The sequence below is a fragment of the Balaenoptera musculus genome, chromosome 5 (genome assembly GCF_009873245.2).
Source record: "Balaenoptera musculus isolate JJ_BM4_2016_0621 chromosome 5, mBalMus1.pri.v3, whole genome shotgun sequence".
In the NCBI taxonomy this organism is placed as follows: Eukaryota; Metazoa; Chordata; class Mammalia; order Artiodactyla; family Balaenopteridae; genus Balaenoptera; species Balaenoptera musculus.
Genome location: NC_045789.1, coordinates 90,686,172 through 90,708,158, shown reverse-complemented (window position 1 = coordinate 90,708,158; position 21,987 = coordinate 90,686,172). Strand labels below are relative to the sequence as shown.

The 21,987-nt window shown below is 38.3% G+C and overlaps 1 long non-coding RNA gene across 2 annotated transcripts in view; it reads left to right on the top strand.

Moving 5' to 3' along the window:
- Positions 1 to 21,987, top strand: part of LOC118895177 — a 221,101-nt gene that overhangs the window by 13,389 nt on the left and 185,725 nt on the right. The window contains exons 1-2 of one of the 2 annotated variants that reach the window (XR_005019896.1): positions 18,089 to 18,121; positions 21,067 to 21,180. This is a non-coding gene — a long non-coding RNA (uncharacterized LOC118895177). Of the gene's footprint in view, positions 1 to 18,088; positions 18,122 to 21,066; positions 21,181 to 21,987 lie in introns of those variants that run through there. The other variant, XR_005019895.1, reaches the window with a different exon arrangement.

Here is a 21,987-nt window from a genome sequence, read left to right as displayed (position 1 = left end):
TGAGTTGCATGCACTGCTTGTATATTTTGGAGATTAATCCTTTGTCAGTTGCTTTGTTTGCACATATTTTCTCCATTTTGAGGGCTGTCTTTTTGTCATGTTTATGGTTTCCTTTGCTGTGCAGAAGCTTTTAAGCTTCATTAGGTCCCATTTGTTTATTTTTGTTTTTACTTCCATTACTCTAGGAGGTGGGTCAAAAAGGATCTTGCTGTGATTTATGTCATCGAGTGTTCTGCCTATGTTTTCCTCTAAGAATTTTATAGTGTCTGGTCTTACATTTACGTCTTTAATCCATTTTGAGTTTATTTTTGTGTATGGTGTTAGGGAGTGTTCTAATTTCATTCTTTTACAAGTGGCTGCCCAGTTTTCCCAGCACCACTTATTGAAGAGACTGTCTTTCCTCCACTGTATATCCTTGCCTCCTTTGTCATAGATTACTTGACCATAGGTGTATGGGTTTATCTCTCGACTTTCTATCCTGTTCAATTGATCTATACTTCTGTTTTTGTGCCAGTACCATACTGTCCTGATTACTGTAGCTGTGTAGTATAGTCTGAAGTCAGGGAACCTGATTCCTCCAGCTCCACTTTTCTTTCTCAAGATTGCTTTGGCTATTCAGGGTCTTTTGTGTCTCCATACAACATGTAAAATTTTTTGTTCTAATTCTGTGAAAAATGCCATTGGTAGCTTGACAGGGATTGGAACGAATCTGTAGATTGCTTTCAGTAGTATAGTCATTTTCACAATGTTGATTTTTCCAATCCAAGAACATGGTATATCTCTCCCTCTGTTTGTATCGTCTTTAATTTCTTTCATCAGTGTCTTATAGTTTGAGCATACGGGTCTTTTGTCTCCTTAGGTAGGTTTATTCCTAGGTATTTTATTCTTTTTGTTGCAGTGGTAAATGGTATTGTTTCCTTAATTTCTCTTTCAGATTTTTCATCATTAGTGCATAGGAATGCAAGATATTTCTGTGCATTAATTCTGTATCCTGCTACTTTACCAAATTCATTGATTAGCTCTAATAGTTTCCTGGTAGCATCTTTAGGATTCTCTATGCATAGTATCATTTCATTGCAAACAGTGACAGTTTTACTTGTTTTTTGATTTGGATTCCTTTTCTTTTTCTTCTCTGATTGCCGTGCCTAAAACTTCCAAAACTATGTTGAATAATAGTGGTGAGAGTGGGAATCCTTGTCTTGTTCCTGATTTTAGAGGAAATGGTTTCAGTTTTTCACCAGTGAGAACAATGTTGGCTGTGGGTTTGTCATATATGGCCTTTATTATGTTGATATAAGTTCCCTCTATGCCTACTTTCTGGAGAGTTTTTATCATAAATGGGTGTTGAATCTTGTTGAAAGTTTTCTTTTTTTGTGACATCTTCTTCTGGTTTTGGTATCAGGGTGATGGTGATCTCTTAGAATGAGTTTGGGAGTGTTCCTCCCTCTGCTATATTTTGGAATAGTTTGAGAAGGATAGGTGTTAGCTCTTCTCTAAATGTTTGATAGAATTCACCTGTGAAGCCATCTGGTCCTGGGCTTTTGTTTGTTGGAAGATTTTTAATCACTGTTTCAATTTCAGTGCTTGTGATTGGTCTGTTCATATATTCTATTTCTTCCTGGTTCAGTCTTGGAAGTTTGTGCTTTCCTAAGAATTTGTCCATTTCTTCCAGGTTGTCCATTTTATTGGCATATAGTTGCTTGTAGTCGTCTCTCATGATCCTTTGTATTTCTGCAGTGTCAGTTGTTACTTCTCATTTTTCATTTCTAATTTTGTTGATTTGAGTCTTCTCCCTTTTTTTCTTGATGAGTCTGGCTAATGGTTTATCAATTTTGTTTATTTTCTCAAAGAACCAGCTTTTAATTTTATTGATCTTTGCTATTGTTTTCTTCATTTCTTTTTCATTTATTTCTGATCTGATCTTTATGATGTCTTTCCTTCTGCTAACTTTGGTTTTTTGTTGTTGTTGTTCTTCTTTCTCTAATTGCTTTACATGTCAGGTTAGGTTGTTTATTTGAGCTTTTTCTTTTTTCTTGAGGTAGGATTGTATTGCTATAAACTTCCCATTTAGAACTGCTTTTGCTCCATCCCATAGGTTTTGGCTCATCATGTTTTCATTGCCATTTGTTTCTAGGATTTTTGATTTCTTCTTTGATTTCTTCAGTGATCTCTTTGTTATTTAGTAGTGTATTGTTTAGCCTCCATGTGTTTGTATTTTTTACTGTTGTTTTCCTGTTATTGATATCTAGTCTCATAGAGCTGTGTTTGGAAAAGATACTTGATATGATTTCAATTTTCTTAAATTTACCAAGGCTTGATTTGTGACCTGAGATATGATCTTTCCTGGGGAATGTTCCATGAGCACTTGAGAAGAAAGTATATTTTGTTGTTTTTGGATGGAATTTCCTATAAATATCAATTAAATCTATCTGTTCCATTGTATCTTTTAAAGCACGTGTCCTTATTTATTTTCATTTTGAATGCTCTGTCCATTGGTGAAAGTGAGGTGTTAAAGTTCCCTACTATTATTGTGTTACTGTTGATTTCCTCTTTTATGGCTGTTAGTATTTGCCTTATGTCTTGAGGTGCTCCTATGTTTGGTGCATAAATATTTACAATTGTTTTATCTTCTTTTTGAATTGATCCCTTGATCATTATGTTGTGTCCTTCTTTGTGTCCTGTAATAGTCTTTATTTTAAAGTCTATTTTGTCTGATATGAGAATTGCTACTCCAGCTTTCTTTTGTTTTCCATTTGCATGGAATATCTTTTTCCATCCCCTCACTTTCAGTCTGTAAGTGTCCCTAGGTCTGAAGTGGGTCTCTTGTAGACAGCATATATTCAGGTTTTGTTTTTGTATCCATTCAGCCAGTCTATGTGTTTCGGTTGGAGCATTTAATCCATTTACATTTAAGGTAATTATCAATATGTATGTTCCTATTACTATTTTCTTAATTGTGTTGGGTTTGTTATTGTAGGTCTTTTCTTTCTCTTGTGTTTCCTGCCTAGACAAGTTCCTTTAGGATTTGTTGTAAAGCTGGTTTGGTGGTGCTGAATTCTTTTAATTTTTGCTTGTCTATAAAGGTTTTAATTTCTCTGTTGAATCTGAATGAGATCCTTGCTGGGTAGAGTAATCTTGGTTGTAGGTTTTTCCCTTTCATCAGTTTAAATATGTCCTGTCACTCCCTTCTGGCTTGCAGAGTTTCTGCTGAAAGATCAGCTGTTAACCTTATGGGGATTCACTTGTGTGTTATTTGTTGTTTTTCCTTTGCTGCTTTTAATATTTTTTCTTTGTATTTAATTTTTGATAGTTTGATTAATATGTGTCTTGGTGTGTTTCTCCTTGGATTTATCCTGTATGGGACTCTCTGTGCTCCCTGGACTTGATTAACTATTTCCTTTCTCATGTTAGGGAACTTTTCAACTATAATCTCTTCAAATATTTTCTCAGACCCTTTCCTTTTTTCTTCTTCTTCTGGGACCCCTATAATCCAAGTTTTGGTGCATTTAATGTTGTTCCAGGGGTCTCTGAGACTGTCCTCAATTCTTTTCATTCTTTTTTCTTTATTCTGCTCTGCAGTAGTTATTTCCAATATTTTATCTTCCAGGTCACTTATGTGTTCTTCTGCCTCAGTTATTCTGCTATTGATTCCTTCTCGAGTATTTTTAATTTCATTTATTGTGTTGTCCATCATTGTTTGTTTGCTCTTTAGTTCTTCTAGGTCCTTGTTAAACGTTTCTTGTATTTTCTCCATTCTATTTCTGAGATTTTGGATCACCTTTACTATCATTACTCTGAATTCTTTTTTAGGTAAACTGCCTATTTCCTCTTCATTTGTTTGGTCTGGTGGGTTTTTACCTTGTTCCTTCATCTGCTGCATGTCTCTCTGTCTACTCATTTTTCTTAACTTACTGTGTTTGGGATCTCCTTTTTGCAGGTTGCAGGTTCATAGTTCCCGTTATTTTTGGTGTCTGCCCCCAGTGGTTGAGGTTGCTTCAGTGGCTTGTGTAGGCTTCCTGGTAGAGGGGGCTGGTGCTTGTGCTGTGGTGGGTGGGGCTGTATCTTGTCCTTTGGTGGGCAGGGCCATGTCTGTTGGTGTGTTTTGGGGTGTCTGTGAACTTAATATGACTTTAGGCAGCCTCTCTGCTAATGGTTGGTGTTGTGTTTCTCTCTTGCTAGTTGTTTGGCATGGGGCATCCAGCACTGGAGCTTGCTGGTTGTTGGGTGGAGCTGGGTCTTAGTGTTAAGACAAAAATCTCTGGGAGATCTCTCGCTGATTGATATCACGTGGGACTGGGTTGTTTCTGGTGGTCCAATGTCCTGGTCTCAGCCTTCCCACCTTGGAGGCTCAGGCCTGACACCTCGCCAGAGCACCAAGACCCTGGCAGCTACATGGCTCAGAAGAAAAGGAAGAGAGGAGAAAAAAATATAACCAAAAAATAAAAACGAACATACAGAACCCTAGGACAAATGATAAAAGCAAACCTATAGAGATAAAATCACACAAAGAAGCATACACTTACACACAAAAAGAGAAAAACAAAACAAAACGAAAAATATATATATTAAAAAAGAAGGGAAGAGAGCAACCAAACCAGTAAACAAATCCACCAATGATAATAAGCTCTAAATACTAAACTAAGATAAACATAAAACCAGAAACAAATTAGACACAGAAAGCAAACCCCAAGTGTACAGTTGCTCCCAAAGTCCACCGCCTCAATTTTGGGAACATTCGTTGTCTATTCAGGTATTCTTCAGATGCAAGGTTTATCAAGTTGATTGTGTGGATTTAATCTGCTGCTCCTGAGGCTGCACAGAAAAATTTCCCTTTCTCTTCTTTGTTTGCACAGCTCCTGGTGTTTAGCTTTGGTTTTTGCCCCACTTCTGTGTGTACGCCACCCTTAGGAGTCTGTTCCCTGCTCAGACAGGAGGGGGTTAAAGCAGCGGATGATTAGGGCTCTCTTTCTCACTCAGACCAGGGTGAGGGAGGGGTACGGTAGTCATAATTGGAATGTGGGCTGAGCCTGAGGTGGCAGAGGGCAGCATGACGTTAAGACAGTCTGAAGCGTGCTGTGTGTTTTCCTGGAGAACTTGTCCCTGGATCACGGGACCCTGGCAGTGGCATACTGCAGAGGCTCCCAGAGGTTGTGGATAGTGACCAGCGCTTGCACACATGATTCTTGGTGGCAGCGGCAGCAGCGTTAGCAGTTCATGCCCATCTCTTGAGCTCGTTTGGTGGTGATCTGTCTTCTGTGGGCACACTGGGAAGGAATTCCCTCTCCTTGTGCACCCCAAAACAAAGTTCTCTTGCCTCCCCAGCAGGTCCAGACTTTTTCTTGGACTCCCTCCCATCTAGCTGTGGCACGCTAGCCCCCTTCAGGTTGTCTTCACGCAGCCAACCCCAGTCTTCTCCCTAGGGTCTGACCTCCGAATCCTGAGCCTCAGCTCCCAGCCCCCACCTTCCCCAGTGGGTGAGCAGACAAGCCTCTCAGGCTGGTGCATGCTTGTTGGCACTTTGTGTGGGAATCTTTCCGCTTTTGCCCTCTGCATCCCTGTTGCTGCACTCTCCCTTATGGCTCTGAAGCTTCCCCCCGCCCACCCCCTGTCTTTGCCAGTGAAGGGGCTCCTTAGTGTGTGAAAACTTTTCCTCCTTCACAGCTCCCTCCCAGAGGTGTGCGTCCTGTCCTTATTCTTTTATCTCTGTTTTTTCTATTTTCTTTTGCCCTACCCAGGTATGTGGGGATTTTCTTGCCTTTTGGGAAGTCTGATGTCTTCTGCCTGCATTCAGTAGGTGTTCTGTAGGAGTTGTTCCACATATAGATGTATTTTTGATGTATTTATGGGGAGAAAGATGATCTCCACATCTTTCTCCTCTGCCATCTTGAAGGTCTCTGACCAAAGCTCAGGTTCTTGATGTCTCATTGCAGAAAGAATTCAGTGAGAGACAAGGTGATAGGTAAGAAGTGGATTTATTTAGAAAGAAACACACTCCACAGACAGAGTGTGGGTCATCTCAGAAGGCGAGAGTGGCACCAGGGTATGGGGTTGTCAGTTTTAATAGGGGTGGGTAATTTCATAGGCTAATGAGTGGGAGCAGTATTCCAGCTATTTCGGGAAGGTGCAGGGATTTCCAGGAATTGGGCCACTGCCCACTTTTTGATCCTTATGGTCAGCCTTGGAACTGTAATGGCACCTGTGGGTGTGTTGCTTAGCTTGCTAATGTATTAAAGTGAGCATATACTGAGGCTCAAGGTCTAGTGGAAGTCGACTTGTCCACCATCTTGGACCCATTTGGTTCTAATGAGTTTATGTCATGTCCTTAGGCTGTGTCATTCTTTCAAAGCTTGTGCCCTGACCTCTTCCCTCCTCTTTCATTTGGAGCACTGGGTTAAATAGATGAAGCCACTTGTGATGGAAGAATGGGCCCAGGGACTCATGCTTCCCTAGGTCCCACTAGGCTTCTCTGAGATCTGAGTGTATCACTCCACTCACTTATAACCCTTGGCACCCAGGTGGACGATTTGGAGTAACTAGGGAAGCAGTGATTGAGCAGGTAGGTTTTAGGTCAGGAGGAATTTTGGTGGCTTTGCACTCTCCATGGCTGAGGCTCAAATTCTTGTTTTGTCACTTTTTTACTGGATGACTTAAGCAACGTATTTTGAAACCCCTTTTCTTCCCTTTCCTCCTCCTTGTAAAATGATGATAGTACCTGGAAGGGATCTTGTGAAGCTTAAAATTAAAGAGATATTGTATATAAAGCTTTTGCTGCAGAGTCAACACTCAACAAATTAATTTCTTCTTCACACGTTTCCAACCTCCCTATGCACAATTAAAAATTCCTTGATAAGAAAACTTATGCCTTTTCCAATTTCTACACCTGCTGCCTGTGGATAGTGGTAGGGCATTCTGGCCTGGAGGGAGGAATGATAAGTGAGGAGTAACCATAAAATAATGAATAAATCTATTTTTTTTGGCACTCTTACTTCAAATGATAACTAGTCTTTAGAAAGAGAGAGGTCATCAACTCTTGGAACACATGATACAAGTTGTACTCTCTGTTAGGAGATACCTTTCTCTTTTTCTCTTTTTATTTCTTTCTTCCTTGCTTGCTTCCTTCCTTCTTTCCTTCCTTCCTTCCTTCCTTCCTTCCTTCCTTCCTTCCTTCCTTTCTTCCTTCCTTCCTTCTCTTTTTTTATAAGCCAAAGGTGCAGGGCCTGAGTGGGCTGTGCCCTGGAGGTGAACTAAGGACTCTGGTTAATGGCTTTGAAGGAAACTCATCAGCTGAGTTCAACAGGAACATCTGTGGGTTCATACTGGCCAAGTCCCTAGATATTTTTTCACTGCTGAACATGCTACTTCCCAACTGTTTAAGATAGTGGCTCAGAGCTGTGCACATATTTTGAGATGCATTCTGCTGATTGGATTATTTTTAAAGCCTATTTCTTATCTAAAGTATTTCCTTTAATTGCTTCTTTTTGGCTTGATGTTAGGTCTCAGTGAGGTTGTTCCAAGTCTAGAAACATAGAATACTGATTTCCAAAATTGGAACTAGCCACCCCATCACTTTCCAGATAAGGAAATTGATGCCCCTTGGGGTGAAAAATTGCTCAAGTCACACAGATCTCTCATTCTTTCTTCTTTCACTTCTTCCTCCCTTCCTTATTTGCTGAATAACTCCCAGATGCCATGCACTGTTTTCAATGTTAATGATACAAAGAGACATATGACACAGACAGCTGAATTCCTAGTCTAGTGCAGATGGAGCTATGTAAACCAATTATTACTCTAGACATGATAAGCGATCGCATAGAGGGGCACACAGGATTCCAAGAGCACAGAAGAGGGCCAAGTAAATTAGACTTGGAGAGTCAGGGGTATTGAGTGGAGTCTCAAATGTTGTATTGGGTATGAATGGGCTGTATAAAGAGTGAAGTGTGAGAACACAGGTGAGAGAAATGATCTTGCAGACAGAGGGAAGACTATAGTGTAATAGCATCAGATATTCATTTCATTTTCCTGAATTTATTTATTTATGGAGACAGGAAGGAAGGGAGGGAGAAAATTAGAAAGAAAATAAAATTCAACATGGAATGTCACTCCTCCTGTTCTCCCAGGCTGTGCTTTTGTGATGTGCATTGCTCTCCAGCTCAAGGGAGTCATAATTGAGTCTCACACTCATGGAGGAAGAGGGGCAACTTCACAGCCATCAAAACCTCTCACAGGCATGTGTTAGCATCTCACCAAGCCAGTGCAACCCAGAACTGTTTTGGTTATATGTGATTTTATAAGCGAAGTGTAGAACTGAAACCCCTGTAAGATGTTCTTCCACTTATAAAGGCATTCCTACCACGTACTTATCCATAGGGGTTTTCGTTAAGGTGAAATGTTTGCCTGGTTGGCTTTAGGAAATGCAATTCTTTCTACTGATTTGATGAAGATAAATTTTATGGCTGCCATGAACCATCTTCTCTGATTTCTTTCATTAGAGGCAGTGTTGTTGAAAGAGCTGTGAAGTCAATAAACAAAGTTAACTAACTGCACAACTTTTACTTTCCTAGCTCTGCATGGAACCCCAGAGTCGGTGTGATCCTGAGATATAGCCTTCCCATAGGTCATGCCCACGGGCTTCCATTATCTCTAAGCAGCACACAGTCCAGAGCATCTTATTAATGATATTTAATTACATTGAAATTAATGATGTTTTTCATCTGATCCTGGGCTGATTTTACAGCTGGGAGACAAGCTGGGGTGACTTTGGCTTTTCTATCTCTCCATCTCAGCAGTCAAGTGCCCCCTTTTATCTCTGTTGACTCTCTGCTTTTTCCAGGTGCCCCATTTTTCCCCCTGCACTTCCTTCTCTGACTACCACCCCTCCCTTTTCCAGGAATAATTAGCTACCCCAAGCCACAGAAATGATCCATTTCCACATGAGGGTTTCTGATGATATGGACAATGCAGTATTTCTCAACACAGTTTAATTTGCATATATGCTGGCCATACTTCATTAGGTTTAAAACATAGAGATTGTCAAATGAGCACTATCTGAAAGCTCCAACAATGCAATAGTTTTAGCAGACTCTAATCTCATCATTGTATACTTGAGTGCTCTGGGTTTTGCTGATGAAAATCTTTACAGAAGTTTAATGGAGTATTCAATTCTCAGGTTCAGGAATTGTTATTATTTCCCAATGAAAATAATGGGGATTGTAGATAGGATTTACTGCACTTGAACTGTATTGATGGTTTTTGTTTTGTTTGAGCAAAAACAGGTGTTTGGGGGAATAAGCATTTCTGTTGTGAACTGTAGTACAATAGCATTGAGAATGAAATGTTTAAAAACTGAGTATAGGGCCTGATGATGAACATGAATTGGATGGTGGAAATTCTTTCAGAGTTCAAAGTCTTATGTTAGTTAAAGGATTCAAAGAGTAAATTAGAAATATACTCTATTTGGATTTTTTGTTCTCGGTAAATGGTAAGAAATGCAGTCCTTGAATAATGCTTCATTGTATTGACAACCTAACTATTGGTTTATTAGGGCAGAAAACCAGAAATATTACATCAAATAATTTCCCTATTTATTTCTTTCTCTACTTACCTCAAATCTTCCTTAATCTACTCTCTGCTCCACCTCCCCCCAAAAAAGCCAAAAAGACCCATAAAATAATATCAAAATGCTAATATAATAATAACAATAATGACTAAAATTAAAATATCTCATTGCATTCATTCAGGTAAGCTTCAACATATTGTATAATTGAAAATTCCCCAATTATCTCTGCATCTGATCCTAGGATGCATATCTTTTTCTTCTTCCATATTCTCTTGGCTCATTCCTTCATTTATTCATTCACTGAACATGTAAACATATATTTGTAGACATCTGCTATATACCAGATATTATGATAGGCACTAGAGAAACAATGATGGGCCACCCCTTGTCTCTACTCTGATGGATGCTGTAATCCAGGAGAGAAGGCTGACATTAATCTGTAAATCACACCAATAGAGATGTAAAATTATAATCATGACATGGCTAGGAAGGACAGGTTTATAGTGTCAGGAAAGCTTAGAGAAGTGAGATTTGATCTATCCTTAAGTTTCTCCTTAAGAACTTGGTCTGCAAAGGAAGAAGCAAAGGGTAGGGTTTTCTTCCTGATGCCAACCCTCTTGCCCTCTCATTCTCCTTCCTCAGCCTTGTCAGAATTGACAAAGGAGTGGTAGACTAAAGAGGTCCTGTCTGGACGTGAGCTATGGGAAAGTGTGTGAGGGCCTTAAGTGTCCAGTTGTAATTTTCTAGTTGGCAGCAGGCTCAGTGGAAAGAGTCCTAGACTTAGACTCAAAAGATTGGACTTTGCAGGATGAGTCATTTAACTTCTCTGAGTCTCAATTTTCCTCGTCTAATGGGTGGTTGTGAGGTTCAAATGAGACAGCAATGCCAGAGAATATAACACATTTATTTATATATGTGAGAAACAATTTTATTTTTATTACTTATTCAGAAGTTCTGGGAAGGTTCAGCACACTTTTCAAATAGAATCTCAGAAGGAAAATTTTTCTCAGTGACCAGAATGTATATTTTTAAATGTATGTTCTAAAATAGTATAATGATACACTATCTCCTCAAAATAAGAATAGGACTAAAGGATGGTGTTGACCACTTGAGCTAGGGTACATCTTGCTGCTGTGTTTACTGGTGCAATGGATCGTTTGGGCAGTTCTGCTCACCGACTTGACTCTATTTAAAGTCTAAGTTCAATTCAGTCACCATATGTGGACACAGCTGGTGCTGGCTGAAACAGAATTAGATCACTTTCTGAGATGATTCCGATCTTCAAAGTACTTCAGCTGAAATACCAGATAAGTGAAGCAAAGGGTCATCTATGCTCTAAACAAAGGGCCATCTATGCTCTAAACAGAGACTTTATCAGAATGGGTCTCCTCTAGATCTGACACAAACTGACAAGTTTTAAGATCTTCTGGTCCTCACTGTTCCTATCACTAAAAGGACTGGAAAAGAGGGGACACCAAAAATTCATTTTAGCTCTTCTTTAACCACTATCAGGTGGTGTTAGAGTCCAACAGACTTGAATTCTTTGTGTGTTTTTTTTGACATAAAATACTTCAGTGTGCATATTATCTATAGAAAGAAGACCAAATTATAAGCACCTGCCAGAAACTTCAGGGGAAATTTTCCATTGAGCAAGAAAGGATGAGCAGACATTATTTCTACAGTACCCATTATTTCTAATTTGGATTTATGAGAGGTCATTGATAACACATTTACTTTATGTGTCATACTATTTTTTTTTAGTCAACTTAAACGTTAAGGGCTTTTGTTTTCTGGCTTGTTTACAGAAATAACATTTTTTAAGGAAAAATAACATTTGCAAACAAAAAGTATTTAGTGAGAAGAGTAGAATTGTCATACTTAAAAAAAATAACCTTATTGAGGTATGATTGACATACAAAAAGCTGTACATATTTAATGTATACAACTTGATGCCTTTGAAGGTAAGTGTGCACCCATGAAATCATAATCATGATTTATGCCATAGACCTATTCATTACCTCCAAAAGTTTTCTTCCACCCTTCTATACATTATTATTAATATTTTTGTGATAAGAACACAACATAAGATTTACCCTCTTAGCAAAATTTTAAGTATACAATGTAGTATTGTTAATAGTAGGCACCATGATATACAGTAGGTCTCTAGGACTTATTCATCTTGTATAATGGAAACTTCATATCCTTTGAACAATACCTCTCCTTTCCCTCTCCCCCTAACCCCTGGCAACCACCATTCCATTCTCTTCTTCAATGATTAACAGACCTGAATTATTATCCTGGCTCTCTTACTTATTGTCTGTGTGACCTTAGGCAAGTTACCTAGACTTTGTAAGCCTATTCACTCTTTTGTAAACCAAAGGAAACCTCACTGGGTTTCCATGAAGATAAACTGACATAAATATGAGATACGTTTATGAGAATCTCTCATGCATATTGAGCACTAAATAAATGTTTATGACCTTCCATTTTGTTTTCTTTTCCACTTAAGTTTGTAGGAGTGAATTTGGTCTATAGGAGCTTTTGTACTTCAGTTGGCCTCATCTAACTGAGAACTTCTTGAATGGGATTAAGACCCACCAAATTCTGCACAGTTCAAAGCCAATAACTGTTTATCAAATAGAAAATACTTGAATTTCCTCAACACTCTGAGAGAGAAATAAATTTCCATTACTTCCAATTATTTCACTTGTAATAATTAGATATCAATCTTATGACTCATGATATTGCCTTATATTGAAATATAAGGAAGACAAATTCTTAAGAAGGTAAGGAGAAAATGAGTGTGAGATATTAAAAAGTTCCTTATGCATTTCTGAAATAAATGTAGTGTGCTTGTTTTTGAAAGAATTGCTGCTTCAGGGGAGAAAGGTGAAAATCTATTAAAGGGAAAAAAGTTTCTAAAGAATTTGAGAGTTTCTGTTTATTTTCTTCAACAAATTCTTACTGCCAAGTATTGGCTCTTGGAAAATACAGCTAGCCACCTATAAAGCTGTAATAGAAAATAGTAAAAGCGATGAAATGTACAATTAAGGATCACACACCCTAGATATCTTCTAGTTCATTAGTCTTCCTATCTCCACCCAGGAGTTTTCTCAATCTCTTGCTCTTTACTCCCAGACTCAACTACAGTGAAACTGATGATAAGGTTCACTCTTCTTTATAGTGTTTCCTTGCACAAAGCAATGATCTCTTAAAGATGATGTATAATACTCCCTCAGGAAATGCTGTCCATTTTAGACTTTTTTCTGCATGGTAGCGTTCTGTTTTTCTCAGTGAATGTTGTAAGCTAGATCAGTAGTCGTAGGGATTTTTACTGGATTCACCAGTAGAGAGAGTTCAAACCAAGTTGTGTGAAATTTTGTGGAAGGGGTTGTTCTAGAATTTTCGAGGGTGAATTCAGGGGACTGAAGGAATCAGTAACCAAATGTAGATGAAAGCATTTGTTGATTCAACATTTACTGAGCTAGGATAGGTACTGGAGATGAAAAAAAAGGTAAGAGAATCTATACTCTCTTCAAAGAGTTTATGTTTATAGTTTGGTGGGGGAATGTCTATGTGAGCCCATTGACTACAATGCCCTTTTCTTGGTATAATTACACAATGTAAAAAAAAAAAAGTGGAACTTCTTAAATAACCAGATTGGTGGGGAGGGGGTTGTGAGAGGAAAGTCATGTGTTCAGTGTGGATCCCAGAGTGACGAGAAGTCAATCTTCTCTTCAAAGGCTCTGGTGAGCCAGGAAGGTGGGGCCATGGGTTCCATAAGTCTGGGAGTAGGATATTTATCAGAGACCCCAGAGGCTCAAGGGCTTATAACTTTCTTCCCCCACTGAATGGCTCTGTGACCTTAACCAATCAATTATTTAGAGCCTTATTCATCTATAACTGGAGTGGGATTGGTGGTTAAGTATCTTAAAGTCCCTTCTATGATGGATGCCTAGAAGTATGGCAACGGGAGATGGAGGTACAGAACATGGGACCCTGACGTGTTGCAACTTCACTGGTGGAATCACCTCCTTTTTGCCTCCTCAAGTCACTGTCCAACACTGTGGTGCTCACAAAACAAAGTCTCCTTAAATCGCTCTTCCTCATTGATGTCCTGAGGAATCAGGATTGTTCTTAAATGTGGGTTAGGAATAGCCCACTAAAAAACCCATATTCCCAGTTGGGACAGATTCATTCTGGTTTAGGGGACTTCCCTTTGTGTTTTCACAGGTATCTATGCTTACCTCTAGTGTAAGAAGTGCAACTGTGTATCAAAACAGGTTAGTTGTCTAGTCAGCTGTTTGGAGAGAGGAGGAAGTCTCAATAATCTCTCCACCCCCAGCTCTCAGCACAGAGGTAGGAATGTAGTAAATGCTTAATATTTGTTTGCCAGATGAATGGACGAATGAATGAATCAATGAGTGAATGAACTCACATTTTGCTGAAAGTCTGATGGTTATAGACAGTCTACAATTTCCCCCAGGTTATGATAATATTGAGCAGCCAGAAAGGTTAAGCTCCAGACATAACTATGATCTTTATTTCAAGTGCAAATAGCCTTTGTTTTGTAGAATTTTGTAGAAAAGTTTAGTATCATAAAGACCTTCTCCTGAGATTGATTTTTCCCTCAAATCTGTATCTGTGTCAAAATGCCACAAACAAAGTTCAGCAGAAAATGCAGTGAAAATTATTCAAGGTGGGCAAGGAGAAAATATCAAAGCAAGTCTTTCAGGTGGAAAGGTAACTTACGGCTTTAAGTAAAATCCTTTCTCCTTGCCCATCTTGAATAATTTTCACTGCCTTTTTCTCCAGTTGTAATCCTTTCTAATTTGTACCATATTCTCTGACTAGGGGTATACGCTCATTGACCTGTCATCCAAGTTATGTTTACACAAATAACTTTAACATTAGTGATAGTAACTGATATATTTGAATGCCAGGCTAAGTGCTTTCAGTGATGTTATCACACTAAAGTTCTATATTCTTGTAAGAAAACATTATCCTCCCTATTTTTTAATAATTAGAAAGTTAGAGGGTGAATAACTTGTCTAAGGTTTTGCACCTGGTAAGTGTCAGAGTTAGAAGTCACACCAAGATCTAATTTCATTATCTGTATTCTTTTAATTATTTCATGATGTCCCTCATGATATTAAATTCTTGATAGATGGAATATATTTTGTCTAATAATCAGAAAATCCAATGAAATAAAAGGACAATTATAAATGGTGAGTACATGGAAAATATCAGTCAGTTGCCTGCATTTTTCACCTATGAAGATCTTGTGAGGTATTATGATATATCACCAAATATTAGATTTTTCCATAATAAAATTAGAGATTCAAGGAATTTTGGAATTCATTTTTACAGAGAATATTTATTGATCACCTACTGTGTACCTGCTTTTCTGAGCTTGGGGCATAGAAGAACTGAACAAAATCCTTACTCTCAGGAAAACTGGGAGAACAACACAGATAAAATCCATGATCTTATGGAATTCTCATTCCCATTATTGTCTCAATTACAATTCAGGTGGAAACAAATTATCCCAAATTACACAGATAATCGCCTCTTTAGTCCATTTCACTGCTTCTGTAAACGTAACCAGCCTTAAGCACCTATTGGGACCTCAAATATTCCTTTGAAAATGAATTAAATTTGTAGAATGGAGAATAAAGAAAAATATTTAAAATTGTTTTTTGATCTGTGCTCTGTTTCTCAGTGGACAGTATTGAAGTAATATAATTTCTGCTTTGGTAAAATGGTAATGAGCCTTTATGCTCTAATATTATATGGGAATTAGGGGATTGTTGACAATAATTGTGCCTCAAAAATTTGTGAATTATTTAGTGAATTAAAATTTACTTCATTAGGGCTTCCCTGGTGGCGCAGTGGTTGAGAGTCTGCCTGCCAATGCAGGGGACACGGGTTCGAACCCTGGTCTGGGAAGATCCCACATGCCGCAGAGCAGCTGGGCCCATGAGCCACAGTTACTGAGCCTGCACGTCTGGAGCATGTGCTCCGCAACAAGAGAGGCCGCGATAGTGAGAGGCCCGTGCACCGCGATGAAGAGTGGCCCACGCTTGCCGCAACTAGAGATAGCCCTCGCACAGAAACAAAGACCCAACACAGCCATAAATAAATTAATTAATTAAAAAAAAAAAAAAAATTTACTTCATTAACTCACTCAAGTTGCACAGGTGTGGACAGTAGTCCCCAAGGCCATCGATGTGTACAAGCTGAACCCCTGTGGGCATGGTAGGTCAGTAACTCATCAAGACATGCCATGACACTTATTTAGGAAAAACCTTTTTTTTTTTTTTTTCAAAGAGAAAATTGGCCACCTATTGTGTTGGCCAAAAGGTTCATTCATTTTTTTCTGTAAGATGGCTCTAGTAGTACTTGGTTGTCTTTAACTTCCTTCAAAACAATTGTGTTTGATTGTATGTGATAGCTGTCATATCAGGGTGCATTTGAAAAAAGACATCAAAATTGGTGAATTTTTGTGTAGATATTTTAATATTGAAGATGGAAGAAAAAAAGCAACTTTTTTGGCATATTATGCTTTATTATTTCAAGAAAGGAAAAAACCCAAGCTTAATGTTAAAAAAAAAAAAAAAAAAAAGATTTGTGCAGTGTATGGAGAAGGTGCTGTGACTGATCGAACATGTCAAAGGTGGTTTGCAAAGTTTCATGCTGGAGATTTCTCGCTGGATGACGCTCCACGGTTGGGTAGACCAGTTGAAGTTGATAGCGATCAAATTGAGACATTAATTGAGACCAATCAATGTTATGTCATGCAGGAGACAGCAGAAATACTCAAAATATCCAAATCAAACGCTGAAAATCATTTGCATCAGTTTGGTTATGTGAATCGCTTTGATGTCTGGTTTCCACATAAGTTAAGGGAAAAAAAACTTCTTGACCGTATTTCCACATGCAATTCTCTAGTTAAATGTAATGAAAATGTTCTGTTTTTAAAACAAATTGTGACAGGGTATGAAAAGTGGATACTGTACAATAATGTGGAATGGAAGAGATCGTGGGGCAAGCAAAATGAACTGCCACCAACCACACCAAAGGCCGGTCTTCACCCAAAGAAGGTGATGTTGTGTATATGGTGGGATTGGAAGGGAGTCCTCTATTATGAGCTCCTTCTGGAAAAGCAAACAATTAATTCCAACAAGTACTGCTCCCAGTTAGACTAACTGAAAGCAGCACTCGACGAAAAGCGTCCAGAATTAGTCAACAGAAAACGCATAATCTTCCATCAGGGTAGTGCAAGACCGCATGTTTCTTTGATGACCAGGCAAAAACTTACAGCTTCACTGGGAAGTTCTGATTCATCCACCACACTCACCAGACATTGCACCTTCAGATTTCCATTTATTTAGGTCTTTAAAAAATTCTCTTAATGGAAAAAATTTCAATTCCCTGGAAGACTGTAAAAGACACCTGGAACAGTTCTTCGCTCAAAAAGATAAAAAGCTTTAGGAAGATAAAATTATGAAGTTGCCTGAAAAATGACAGAAGGTAGTGGAACAAAAGGGTGAATATGTTGTTCAATAAAGTTCTTGGTGAAAATGAAAAATGTGTCCTTTATTTTTACTTGAAAACCAAAGGCACTTTTTGGCCAACCCAATACTTATCCTGCATTCATCAGCTAATTGTTCCTTCTCCTTCACATGCCTTATAGATGAGTTATCCCCAGAAGAATCTTTGAATCTAAGACTGGCCCCTTTCATCAAGCAGCATCACTTGGTAGACAGGATACTCAAATAGCTCCAGTCATTGGTAGTGACTGTACATTTTAGTTATTTAGTCCATTAGTCCATTACCTGCAACCTTTGGGAATCCTGGGACTTAAGCTTTGTGGCTTTGACATGTTGGGTGTGACCTTGGATATCCCTGAAATGTAGTAATAGCTCTTGTTGTTTTTTTTTTTTCTGGTGTGAATTCATCTCAGCTGTCATTGAAGGCAAATGTGTAGGGTAATTAGGGCACTTATGGCAGTGACTTACTTTTATTCTACACATACATCACCAAAGGACTTTATGAAAATTCGTATCCTGGTTTTCTAGTTCCAGAGAAGGGCCTGAGATTCTGCATTTTTCTCCAAGAGTGCCAATGATGCTGGTCCTTAGAGCACCCTTTAAATGGAGAGTGAACCTGATCGACTACCCATGAATCACAGCTCAAGGCAGCTGTGTTGTTTTCCTTTTATTGTTACACGCCCAGTAATTGTAATTAAGGCTTTAAAGAAGCAACTTAAAAATTTGTAGTTGCAAACTGAATGTACTTTATGAAGAAAATATATGTTATACTGATGTTCACAATTCGGGATTAAGAAACTCTCACTTGAGATGGAAACCTCATTCATGTCAGGGGTTCATTTTGTACGTTTGGGGAACTCCTTCACATACGTTATCTTATTTGGACCTTACTACCACTTTGAGGTTGACCAGCTGAATATTTTGCTAACTTACTTCTACAGATAATTCAAATGAGAAACATAGCAGCGGGTGACACCCCCAAGATCACACAAAGCATTGTGACAAAGCAGAGGTATGAAACCAAGGATCCCAGCTTTTAGTTTGGTGGTAGAGCCATCTAACAAAATGCTTTTCATTTTATCCTTCCAAAACCCTCTAAATTGATTGCCTTGCTTAACATATTGTATGTTCAAACTAAATTGTTATATATGCTTATAATATACTTAGCTATCATCAACGTCATTACCATTATCACCCAAAACACTCCATGGCAGTGCTTCTGAAAAGCACTTATTATGTTTAAGGAATATTTTGTGTGGTACACTGGATATACAAAAGAACATAGGAGTCAAGGCCTGCTGTTCAAATAACACACAAATGATTTTCATGACAACATAAGAGAGGAGATTTGAAATATCAAATTACAGATATCAAATCAAATGAGCTAATACAGTTTTGTTAGATGCTTAATACCTAATGAACACTCAAATAATGTTACTATCAAACAGGTGTTTAAACAATAAAAGTTATAGAATATTGAAATATTTAGTGGTCAAGGAAATCTCAACAGATGAAGCAAGATTTTTACTGGCTCTTGAAAGAAGTAAAATCAAGGTGGTTAAGAGCAAAGCTCTGGAGTTTAGGTGCCTGGATTTGAATTACAGCCCAGCCAATCCCATACTCTGTGAATTTGGGTTAAGTAACTTGACTCAATTACTCTCAGAAGTAACTCTGAGCCTAAACTTGATCATTGGTAAGCTGGGGAGAGAATAATTGGTTCTACCTCAAGTGTTGTTGAGAAAATTAAATAAGACATAAAAAAACACTTAGTATACTGCTTGATACGTGGAAAGTGCTCTGTAATCAGAGCTAATTTTATTGATCATCTACCTGTTCTAAGCACTACTTACACGTGTCTACTCATTTCAGCTTGACAGCAACCCCATGAGGTCATGCATTATTATTCCCATTTTCAATATATGAATACTAAAGTCCAGAGAGATTAAATGACTTGCCTTAACTCACACAATTTGGTATTGTGAGAAATGTGGTTAAAACCCAGGTATCTGGCCTTAAATCTGTGTTCTTTACTAAACTATACCAACTGTACAGACATCAGTTCTATTATTACTTCTACTATACTACCACCACCACCATCACAATGACTATTTTTGTTGTTATTTTTGTGATTGCTGCAGTGGTTATTAATATTATTTGTATTGTATGCCATTACAGCTTTAGGAAAGCTGAACAAAGTAAGGTGAAGTGGGGTGCATTCTAGTGTGAGTAAAGGTAGAAAGGTGGAGATCCATCTGTCCTGATAGAGAGCTGCTGGGCCAGTATGACTGAGGTGGAGAGCTTGTGGGGTGAAGAAGTAGGAAATTAGGTGGAAGAGGGAGGTTGGCGCCAGACTACAGGAGATCTTTAATCTCACTCTAACTTGATAGGGCTTTGTTCTGAGGAAAATGGGAGATTTTTTTTTTTTTAATTGGAGTATAGTTGCTTTCGACTGCTGTGTCAGTTTCTTCTGTACAGCAAAGTGAATCATGCATACATATACATATACCCCTCTTTTTTGGATTTCCTTCCCATTTAGGTTACCACAGAGTACTGAGTAGAATTCCCTGTGCTATACAGTAGGTTCTCATTAGTTATGAAAATGGGAGATTTGGAGTCTTTTTAATAAGGGAATGATTAAGTTGTGTCACCCACCCATGTGCCCCATCCACTCTAATGCACATTAGGAATGTAGATAAAAAGGTCTTAGCTATTCTCAGGACAATAGATATGATCACAGACTCACAAACACATATGCTGTACACTAAGAAACCCACACATGAAATGTGGCTATAAAGTAATGATGCTAATTGAACAAGGCTCTTGTGGAATCTATCTTATTACTCTATAGCCCTGGCTCCTATATAAGAAATATATCAGAAAATAAAACTGGGGGAATCAATCACACTGCCTAGAAGTTCTTCTATGTGACTCACTTAGTGGGTATGTGATGGAAGAAACTTTTATGGTAGGGAAATTCCTATCAGTCACAGCTTTTATAACTGCTTATTGAAGATATACACAGCTCTACAATGGCAGTGCTAAAATTGGCTTTTACTTCCTTGAACCATCATTGTATTGAACCATGTAACCAGAAAATCACAATGTGGTGATCTTTCTCTACACTAATCCTTCCATGAGCGCTTAATGGCTTGTCTGTTCATCTTGGAGATAATAAACCTTGCATTGAAGCAATAGCTGTCTTGGCGACTTTGCATAAATCATTATTTGTAAAAGTGAAGGAAAACCTATAGATAGGAACCAAGGACTGGGATTGCTCAGCTTTTAAGAATTAGCTCTGGTAATTGCTGTGACTACATTAGAAATGCACTGAGCAAATAGACACAGACCAAAAAGTAAATATTATCTCTCAAAGTGATCAATATAACAACTTCCAGCACAGGAAGGGCAATTATTAAATATCCTAACAAGGTTTGTGGGAGCAAAACAACATTGTAATAAAATGCCTGCTAGGTAGAAAATGGGAAACAGACAAAGACCTATAGAAACATGGAGAGTTATTCTTCTATAGCTAAAAATCAAGTTGACGTGTAATAAGAAAGTGTACATAGAAAAGTGTACATAGAAAATAGTTGTCTTATTAAAATAGTACAACTCACAATTTTAAAACTAGTTATTTCCAATGATTTTAAAATATTGCCTCAATTAAGATAGTTTTCTTAAGGCAGGAGACCGATTGGCTTCCCACATGAGATTCGTACCATCCTGTTTTTCAGCTTCTCCTGTCATACCTTGAGTCACTGTTGAATCACTCCATTTCTCAGCATCCTACTAGGCTAAGAGAACACAAACGTTTTCTTGAAGTAAAGGCAGATAGAATTTTCTCCCAAACACAGATTCACAAGAAAACAAGACAAAGAGAGATTGAAGAGAGAAGTAGGACAGTATATTTAGGCCAGTTGCCTGATTTCCACCAAACTTTATCCTAATTTCTTTTAGGCTCTTGTCCCAGAGGCTGATTTTGTTGTTCAAGAAGCAGACTCACCTACAGTGGATAACTCAGCCAGCAAAAAATACTCTCAGATTAGTAACGGACCAATAAACAACACACTGGTGAGTCTGAAGCTGATAGAATATCATCCTGATGTGTTAGCCAATGGTTCAAAGTTTGCACAGGGAGGCTTTGTTTGTTTGTTCATTTCTTTCTTTTTCCATTTTATTATTTCTGCTCTTTATACACTTTTTTGCTTTCTCCAAGTTACCTCCCACCCCTATTCCTCTTCTTTTTTTCCTTTCTTCATGCTTTTTTTCATTCCTCCTACCTGGGCTGCTGCAATAGTCTCCTAACTGGTTTCCCTGATTCTACCCTTGCCCCTAAAGTCTGTGCTCAACACTGTAGCCAGAGAAATCTTTTTAGGACATAAGCCAGGTCATACCCCTCCTCTGCAAAACACCCTGCCCTGGCTTCCTATTTTACCCCAGTCCAAGCCAAAGCCCGTGCAGAAGCTACAGGGTCCTACAAGATCCAGTCCTCTGTTTACTTGCAGAGCTTGTTTCTTCCTTATTTCTCCCAGACAAGACAGACCCACTCCCAACTTAGTGCTCTTTTATTGGCTCTTCCCTCAATATCTGAATGACTGACTCTCACTTTCTGTAAGACTTTGCTTAAACCTCACCTTCTCAGTGACCACTGACTGCCTTGTTTAAAACTGAAATCAACCCTCCTCCTCTCCCTCAACTCTGGCAATTTTTTTTAAATTAATTTTTATTGGAGTATAGTTGATTTACAGTGTTGTGTTAGTTAACCCTGGCATTCTTGATTTCCTTTACCCTGTTCTTTTTAACATATTACACAATTTACATATTTATTATGTTTATTGTTAATTGTCTTTCTTCTTACACTAGAATGTAAGCTCCATT